Below are 7,850 nucleotides of genomic sequence, written 5' to 3' on the forward strand. Positions count from 1 at the left end.
AGCCAGTCAGAGAGGCTGGCAGCCGAAGTTTTCTAAAAACACCCAGGCAATAGCTGTCCTTGCATTGTCACCTGACCCACCAGGTCCTGAGTCAGCACCACACTCCTCCCCGCCTCCCCCGGGAGCCAGATCTGACTTGCCCTTTCCTGGCGGAGGTGAACCAGTTGAGCCAGCCCAGCCCTACTGTCCCAGCATCCTCTTTGGTGGCAGCTTCTTGCTGTCTGACTCTCACCCAGGGCTCCCACCCTTGTGCAGCCTTTGTCACCCAGAGCAGTGACCTCATGCCTGGAACTTTCCTCTAAAGGCAGCTAAAAGCCACTGCCAGCTGGGCACAGTGCCACACACCTGTAATCCCACACTCTGGAGACTGAGGCAGGAGGATCACCGCAAGCTCAAATTATGTAGTGAGTCCAAGGCCAGCCTGAACTATACAGTGCCTCAAACAACCAAAGCCACTACCAAGTCCTCAGAGACACAGACAAGGGTCTGAAATCCATCCCTGGATGGAAAGGAGGAGTTGGGCCCCAGGATCTCCTACCACTGGCCAAAGTCTTCCTTGTCTACATGTCTTTGGGATTTGCTTTAGGAAAAAAAAAAAAAAAAAACAGAAATAAATGTAAAGGTGCCCCTGTCCATAGAGCAGATTCCACTTCTTGGCCCAATCAATCCCAAAGGAGACCAGGTGGGGGCAATATGGCGACCAACTCTGGGTCTGGGCTTCTGTGGAGAACCTCTCCTGGGTCCAGTGCTCACATCTTTTTCTTGGTCCACGTGCAGTGATATAGTAACTGCTGATGGCATCTTCTCCACATGTCAGAGCCTGGCCGGTGACAGCAAGACACGGTCTCCCGGATCCTGCTCCTTCCTTGCACCTCCAGGGCACCCTGGTCTGAATTTGGGGCCTGGACTCAGGCTTGTGTGACTTTGGGCAGGTGACAGTGTTTATCCTCTATAAAATAGGAACACAGCTGTGCAGGGCTGTCGTGAAGGACAAAGTACCTTCCTGAAGCACGCCATCTGTGTACCATCCCTTGCCTTGCAGTCCCACTTGCCCGGAGCCCCACCCTGCTCTGACCTCCTGTTTGGGGCATCACACTGCTCCCCACCGAGCCCCCCACGCTCCAGCCGCCTGGTCACCTGAGGGCCTTGCCCAGACCACACCACTTGCTGGCCCCACGACTTTGCACACCTTTAGCCTGAGCTGTCCCCTTGACAACTGCCACACAGTCGGCCCGACTGCCTCTGTCTGTTCTCACTACCTCATCACCTTCTGGGCCCCAGAACTCCGGAAGGCGAGCACTCCAGGGCTCCTCCACATCAGCAGTCTTTGCCTGCTCCCTTCGCCCTTTCCCGCTACTGTGAGTCTTTTGCACGCAAACAAGGATGTGCCTACCTGAAAGGAAACAACTGTGTGCTCACCTCCCTCCCTATCCTGGGGCCGTTTCTTAAGTGTATACTAGGACTTCCTTAACTGTGTCATAGCAATAACTTTCAGGTTTGTGATCAGCTAAAAGCCTAGAACGTTATTCTTAGACTGTAGTTAAGTCTTCTACGTTTTGTATATCACAGCTGACTTCACAAGATCTAACTTTAGTATGTCATCTATTTATCTCTCATTTATCATTTTGGTTCTTTAAGAAATAAGTTGCATGAGAAAAACAGACAACTTACAGAATAAAAGAGACTTAAATGACGTACCAACCAATTGAAATGTGTAGACCTTGTTTGGATCCTCATTAAAACAAACCATGAAGGGCTGGGGATTTAGCTGAGTGCTTTTGCCACCTGCTGAGCAAGCACAAGGGCCTGAGTTCAATCCCCAGTACCAAAAAACAAAAAAACAAAAAAAAACACAAAACAAACCATGAAAAAACACCTTTTTTTGTTTTTTGTTTGCCTTGAGGCAGGGTCTCACCAGGCTGGCCTCAAACTCCCACTCTCCCCTCACCTTCACAAGTGCTGGAATTGCAGGCATGCACCTCCTGCCAGGCAAACAACCCCACAAAACTTTTTTTTCGTACCAGGGATCAAACTGGGGTACTAGGGCAGACAGTGAAACCACTGAGCTAAATCCCCAGCCCCCCCAATTTTTTATTAGTGATGAGGCAATTGGAAATTTGAACAATAAATACTTGATGTTAATAAGATTTCTTTTTTCTTTTTTTGGCACCGGGGATCAAACTCAGGACCTTGCATTTGTGAGGCAGGCGCCTGAACCACTGAGCTAAATCCCTGGCCCTGTTGCTTGAAAATACAATGTTTGGGATTTGGTTCAAAATAAAATGAAGGTGGGTACGAGAGTGGGAGGTTAGGAGAAATAAGATTGGCCATGAGATGAAGACTGTTCAAGCTGGGTGATCAGTACGTCTATAATGTCTACTGTTGTAGATATTCGAAATTATCCAAAATGAAAAGTAGAAGAAAGCTGTTTTGGATCTTGCCTCTATCATCCAAAACGTTACATGTTTTTGGCCCTGTACCCTCTGCCAATCTAGTAAAGATGATTTCCCTATCTACATTTTTTGTTTGTTTGTTTCACACGTCTTTTAGTCAGCTTCGTAAAGCCAAAGAAAACTGAGTACAAGAGTTCCTTAGCCACTGCAAATACAACATCAATGGTGTATGCATACGTCTTCCAGTAAAAAAGGACAATATAAATAAATTCGAAAACCTCAGGGCATCTGCACGGCTTCCACAGGCATGCACTGCATGGCAGCCACTGGCTCAGAGCCACCTCTCCGCGCCCTGGCCAGTGTCCTACCAGGCTACCCTCAAATGGCACACTGAGTCCGAAAAAGCCACAGCTTGCTTAGCTTCTGGCAGAGCGAATTCAGAGTCCATTCAATCTTAGTGAAATGAATCGAGACATCCAACTTCATGGGTGACCCCCCAAAAAGAAACAATGAAAACACAACCAAAACCAAAAATCCACACAACAGGGCTGGGGTACAGCTCAGGGGCAGAGCGGCGGCCTAACGTGTGCAAGGCCCTGGGTTGGATCCCCAGCACCACTGAAGGAAAAAAAAAAAAAATCACACAACCCCCAATAATTGTTTTTTTTAAAAAGCTATGGTTCATCGTTTAAAAAAAAATGAGTAAACTCTGAAGTACTTTTCAAAACGGTTTCAAAACCCTTGAAAACAGACAGCGTCTCCTTAAAAAGCAAAGTCTAGTAACGAGGCCATCTCGGGGGTCAGAGGCAGTCAGGCAGGGTTGACAAGATCAGAACAGAAATGACTACAAAAGTGGGAATACAAGGAGGTATGTTCACTACACATCAACGATTCAGCGCAGCTCCCAAAATCTTTAAATACACAGCCATGGAAGGACGGTCTTGAGCAGGAAGGATTGTTACTCGTTGTGTGTAGCGTCGCTGTCGTAGCTGTCTCTGTAGGACCCTCCCGAGCTCCAGTCACCGTAGCTGCCACCCTGACTCCAGCTGCTGTAATAGTGTCTGGAGCCGCCATGGCCTCCACTGCGGGACTCAAAGCGGCCACCCCCATAGCCACGGTCCCCTCCCCCTCTGGAGAACCCAAGGCCCCGGCCACGGCCCCCTCGGAAGAAGACCCGGCCTCCGGCAGAGCCGCCTCGGTACCCACGGGATCGGCTGTCGGAAGACTCCCCGGCCTGGTCGACACAGATCTGTCGCCCATCCACTGACTTCCCATTCATAGCCATCATGGCGTCCTTGGCATCTTCAATGTTTTCCAAGGTGACGAACCCAAACCCCCGAGATCACTGCGTTTCCCTGTCTTTCACCACCACCACTTCAGAGATCTGGTCGTATTTGGTGAAGACCTGCTCCAGCGACTGCTCGTTGGTATCGAAACTCAGCCCTCCAACGAAAAGCTTGCCTTCATCCGATCCCATGGTAGCCGCTGAGTCGGGCAGGTCCCTGACGCGGGCGGGATGACTGCAGGGCACACCGACCCGAGCCTCCTAAGGCGCGAGTGAAGGACCCTAGCTACATTTAAGAAGTTAATAAACATGTAAATGAGGTCAGGGCGGAGAGCAGATCCCTGTGGCCTACCAAAGCCCCAACACATTGATATGTTAGCCAGCCTCTTTTTTAAAATGGCTAGTCAATTAACTATGACTTCGTGTATCTCAATATCCGGGTTTTGTTGATGAGGATATCATGAAAGACTTGTCGAGAAACCTGCAAAAGTCAAAATGCACAATTTTAAGCATTCACCTCACCTGCTACTTTTGCAATCTCTCTCTCTCTACCTTCCTTCCTTCCTTCCTTCCTTCCTGTAGTGGGGATTGAACCCAGAGCCTCTACACTGAGACACGGAGCCTTTTTTTGTTTGTTTGTTTTTTGGTACCGGGGATCGAACTCAGGTCGTTGCACTTGCACAGCAGGCAGCAAAACCACTGAGCTAAATCCCCGTCCCCAAGCCTTTGGGGGGGGGGGTAAGGTCTCACTAAGAAGCTAAATTGTCTAGGCTGGCCTTGCTCTTGCAATCCTCCTGCCTCGGCCTCTCGGTGTGCTGGGATGACAGCTGTGTACCACCTGTAATTTTTATGTTATTTTAAAACTTATTATTTAACTATTTATTTTAACATTTATTAATTATTATAACTAATTATTTATTTATTATTTTGGGGGAGCTAACCCAGGAGCTCACACATGCTAGGAAAGGACTCCACCTCTAAACTACACCCCTAGGCATTTTTATTTTAACTCAGGATCCCCCAGAGTCGCCCAGGCTGACCTCAAACCTGTGATCCTAGCACTTGGGAGGCTAAGGCAAGCAGATCAGGAGTTTCAGGTCAGCCTACCTGTGCTCTAAGTAAATCATTGTTGGTTCCAAGTATATCCTATATCCATCTTTTTTTTCCAAAATACTCCAAGGTTTTTGTTTGTTTGTTTTTGCTGTACTAGGAACTGACTCCAGAGCCTTTGCACTGAGCTACATCTCCAGGTCTTTTTTTTTTTTTTTTTTTAATCCTCCTTCCTCAGCCTCCCACAGTACTGGGATTACAGGCTTGAGCCACCGCATCAAGCTAAAATCATATGTTTTAAATAACTCATTTTGACATTTACAGCATCAACTCTAACTAGACATAGTTTGTTCTTACCATAGGATCTAGCCAGTGAGAGTATCACATCCCCTTGGCCATACACATCTCTGGCCAGGAGATTTTTTTTTTTTTTGGGTATCGGGGATTGAACTCGGGACCTTGTGCTTGAGAGCCAGGAGCTGGAACCACTGAGCTAAATCCCTGGCCCCTTGGCCAGGAGAATTTTTTAAATTTTTCATTTTTATTGGTACATGTTTGCAGTACATAATGATTACATTTTTCATTTATGGGGAGTTGGTACATGTACATACACATCTTGGGCATGATGGCACATGCCTATAACCCCAGCATTCAGGAACCTGAGACAGAAGACTCACTGTGAGTTTGAGGCCAGCCTGGGCTACATCCTTAGACTTTGTCTCAAAAAGCATAACACATCTTAGTTCTTTTTATATCCTTTTCCTTTTTCTCTCTCCCTAGGCCAAGAGAATTAAAGTCTAATCCCAGATTTTGATTCTCTTTTCTTCCAAACAATTCAGCCATGGTCTCAAGTTTGTATATTGAACTCAAAAGAACAAAAAGTATAATAATTACCTAAAAATCAAGGTAGTACACTAATTTAATCTCAGATACAAAGGAGGCTGAGGCAGGAGGATCTTGACTGTGAAGTCATCTTAGGCAATTTAGAGAGAGACTGTGTCTTAAAAAAAAATAATAGAAAGGGCTGGGTGTATAGCTCAGCAGAAGAGGACATGCCTAGCCTTCACGAAGCCCTGGATTTAATCTCCAGTATTGCAAAAATAAATAAATCAGGGCCGGGGATTTAGCTCAGTGGTTCCAGCGCCTGCCTCAAAAGCACAAGGTCCCGAGTTCAATCCCCAGTACCAAAAAATAAATAAATAAGAAAGAAAGAAAGAATATATGATTTTTTTATACAATGGAGTACTACTCTGCCACAAAGGATAGGCTTGAGACATTTCCAGCTAAATGGATGCCCCTTGAGACCATACTCTTAAGTGAAACAAATTGAACACACACGTTTAAATACCACATTGTTTCTCTGGTGTGAGAAACAGAAAGTGGAAATAAGGACCAAAATGTAAATACATATTGGGAAATGGGAAGAAAATGTTCAAATGAGAAGGGGAACAAGGAAAGGGGGAGCGGGAAAGGAAAGAAAGGACAAGAAAAGAGAGAATAGAAAGAAGAAATGAAAACAAAGCCTTTGTAAATAAGGAGGGGAAGAGGGGTTGAAGGGAGGGGAGGGGGATGGGGAAGAAAGAATCAAGATATGTCATGTACAGGTACAAATTCCCTACTATGAATACTATCATTATGGATATCTAAAATGTACCAATAAAATTTTTAAAATGAAAAAAAAGTACACAGCCAGGCACAATGGTGCATGTCTACAATCCCAGAACATGTGAGGCTGAGGCAGGAGGAACTCCACAAATTCAAGGCATGGGGTACACAGTACGACCCTGTCTCAAAACAACAGCAATAACAAATACGCAATCCAGTGAGTTTTTAAAGAAATATTCACAGAATTTTGCAACATTACTGCCATTTTATTTTAGAATATTTTCATTGACCTCAAAAGACTGTATCCATTAGCACCCAGCCCCCCTTCAGCCAGCTTCTGATAACCACTAATCAATTTTTTTTTCGGTACCAGGGATTGAACTCAGGACCTTGTACTTGCCAGGCAGGTGCAACACCACTGAGCTACATCCCTGGCCCTTTCTCCTCAGTTTTAAATCAGTGACATAACCGGAAGGTGATTGTCTAAGCTCTCCCTCCCCACACACTCAAGACCAGTCTGAGTACCTTGCTTAAACCTTCTCTACATCCAATTCAGCAGCATTTGTGATGCATGAGGCTTCCAGAAAGACTTCATGGGAAGATGGAGAAGAGGGTTACACCACATACCAGCAAAATTTCATTAGCTCCCCATCTGACCAGCTAGACCCGTTCTCCTGCCAGTTTTCTCCTTGCTGCCATGTTACTCTCCTCCCTCTCTCTTCCCCCACATGACTTTAGAGATTCTCTTTTCTTCCAGACGTCAGCCATGGACCCAAGTTTGTATATCACACTCAATAAAACCAAAAGCTACGGGGATTTAGCTCAGTGGTGCCGTCGCCCGCCTCGCAAGCACAAGGTCCTGAGTTCAATTCCCGGTACCAAAAAAACCAACCAAACAAAAAGCTAATAGCTACCCTAATAGCTCCCTAAAAAGCAAAACAGTGCACTCCTGTGATATGAGAGACTCAGGAGGCTGAGGCAGGAGGATCTTGAGTGTGAAGTCAGCCTGGGCAATTTAGAGAGACAGTATCTCAAAACAAAAAAATAAAAAGGGCTGGCTGTAGCTCAGCAGAAGAGGACATGCCTAGACTGCGTGAAGCCCTGGGTTGCATTTCCTATATTGCAAAAATAAATAAATAATATTTAAAAAGCAGCTATTTTTCCTCAAGTGTGCTCCTTGGGAAAGTGAGGCAATGCCTATCTCACCTCATCCCACAGTGACAGAGCCATATTAATAAATAATAAATATTTCCCAAATGCATATTAAGAGCACAATCACAATCCTGGGCTAAGCATTTTACAAAATGACTTCATATTGTGTAGCTCAGCTCTGGCTCCATTGTAGAGCTTTAAATGTGAGTTAAATTACTTTTCTTTTTCCTGGGGATGAGGCCCAGGGCCTTGAGCTGCTGAGCATGAGCTCTCCGACTGAGCTGTGCCCCAGGCCCGAATCACTGCTGAGCCTCCACACTTCCATTTCTTTTGCTTAACAGCCTTGTGGGCTCCAACAAGAAAGT

General features: G+C 45.9%; 1 pseudogene; it reads right to left on the reverse strand.

Annotated features, from left to right (window-relative positions):
• Nucleotides 1-2,866: 2,866 nt before the first annotated feature.
• On the reverse strand, nucleotides 2,867-3,965 carry LOC101723057 (cold-inducible RNA-binding protein pseudogene; annotated as a pseudogene).
• Nucleotides 3,966-7,850: the final 3,885 nt, after the last annotated feature.

This window comes from Heterocephalus glaber, unplaced genomic scaffold (assembly GCF_053883595.1).
Source record: "Heterocephalus glaber isolate CG9 unplaced genomic scaffold, H.glaber_assembly_v1.0 deba00001457, whole genome shotgun sequence".
Taxonomy (NCBI): domain Eukaryota; kingdom Metazoa; phylum Chordata; class Mammalia; order Rodentia; family Bathyergidae; genus Heterocephalus; species Heterocephalus glaber.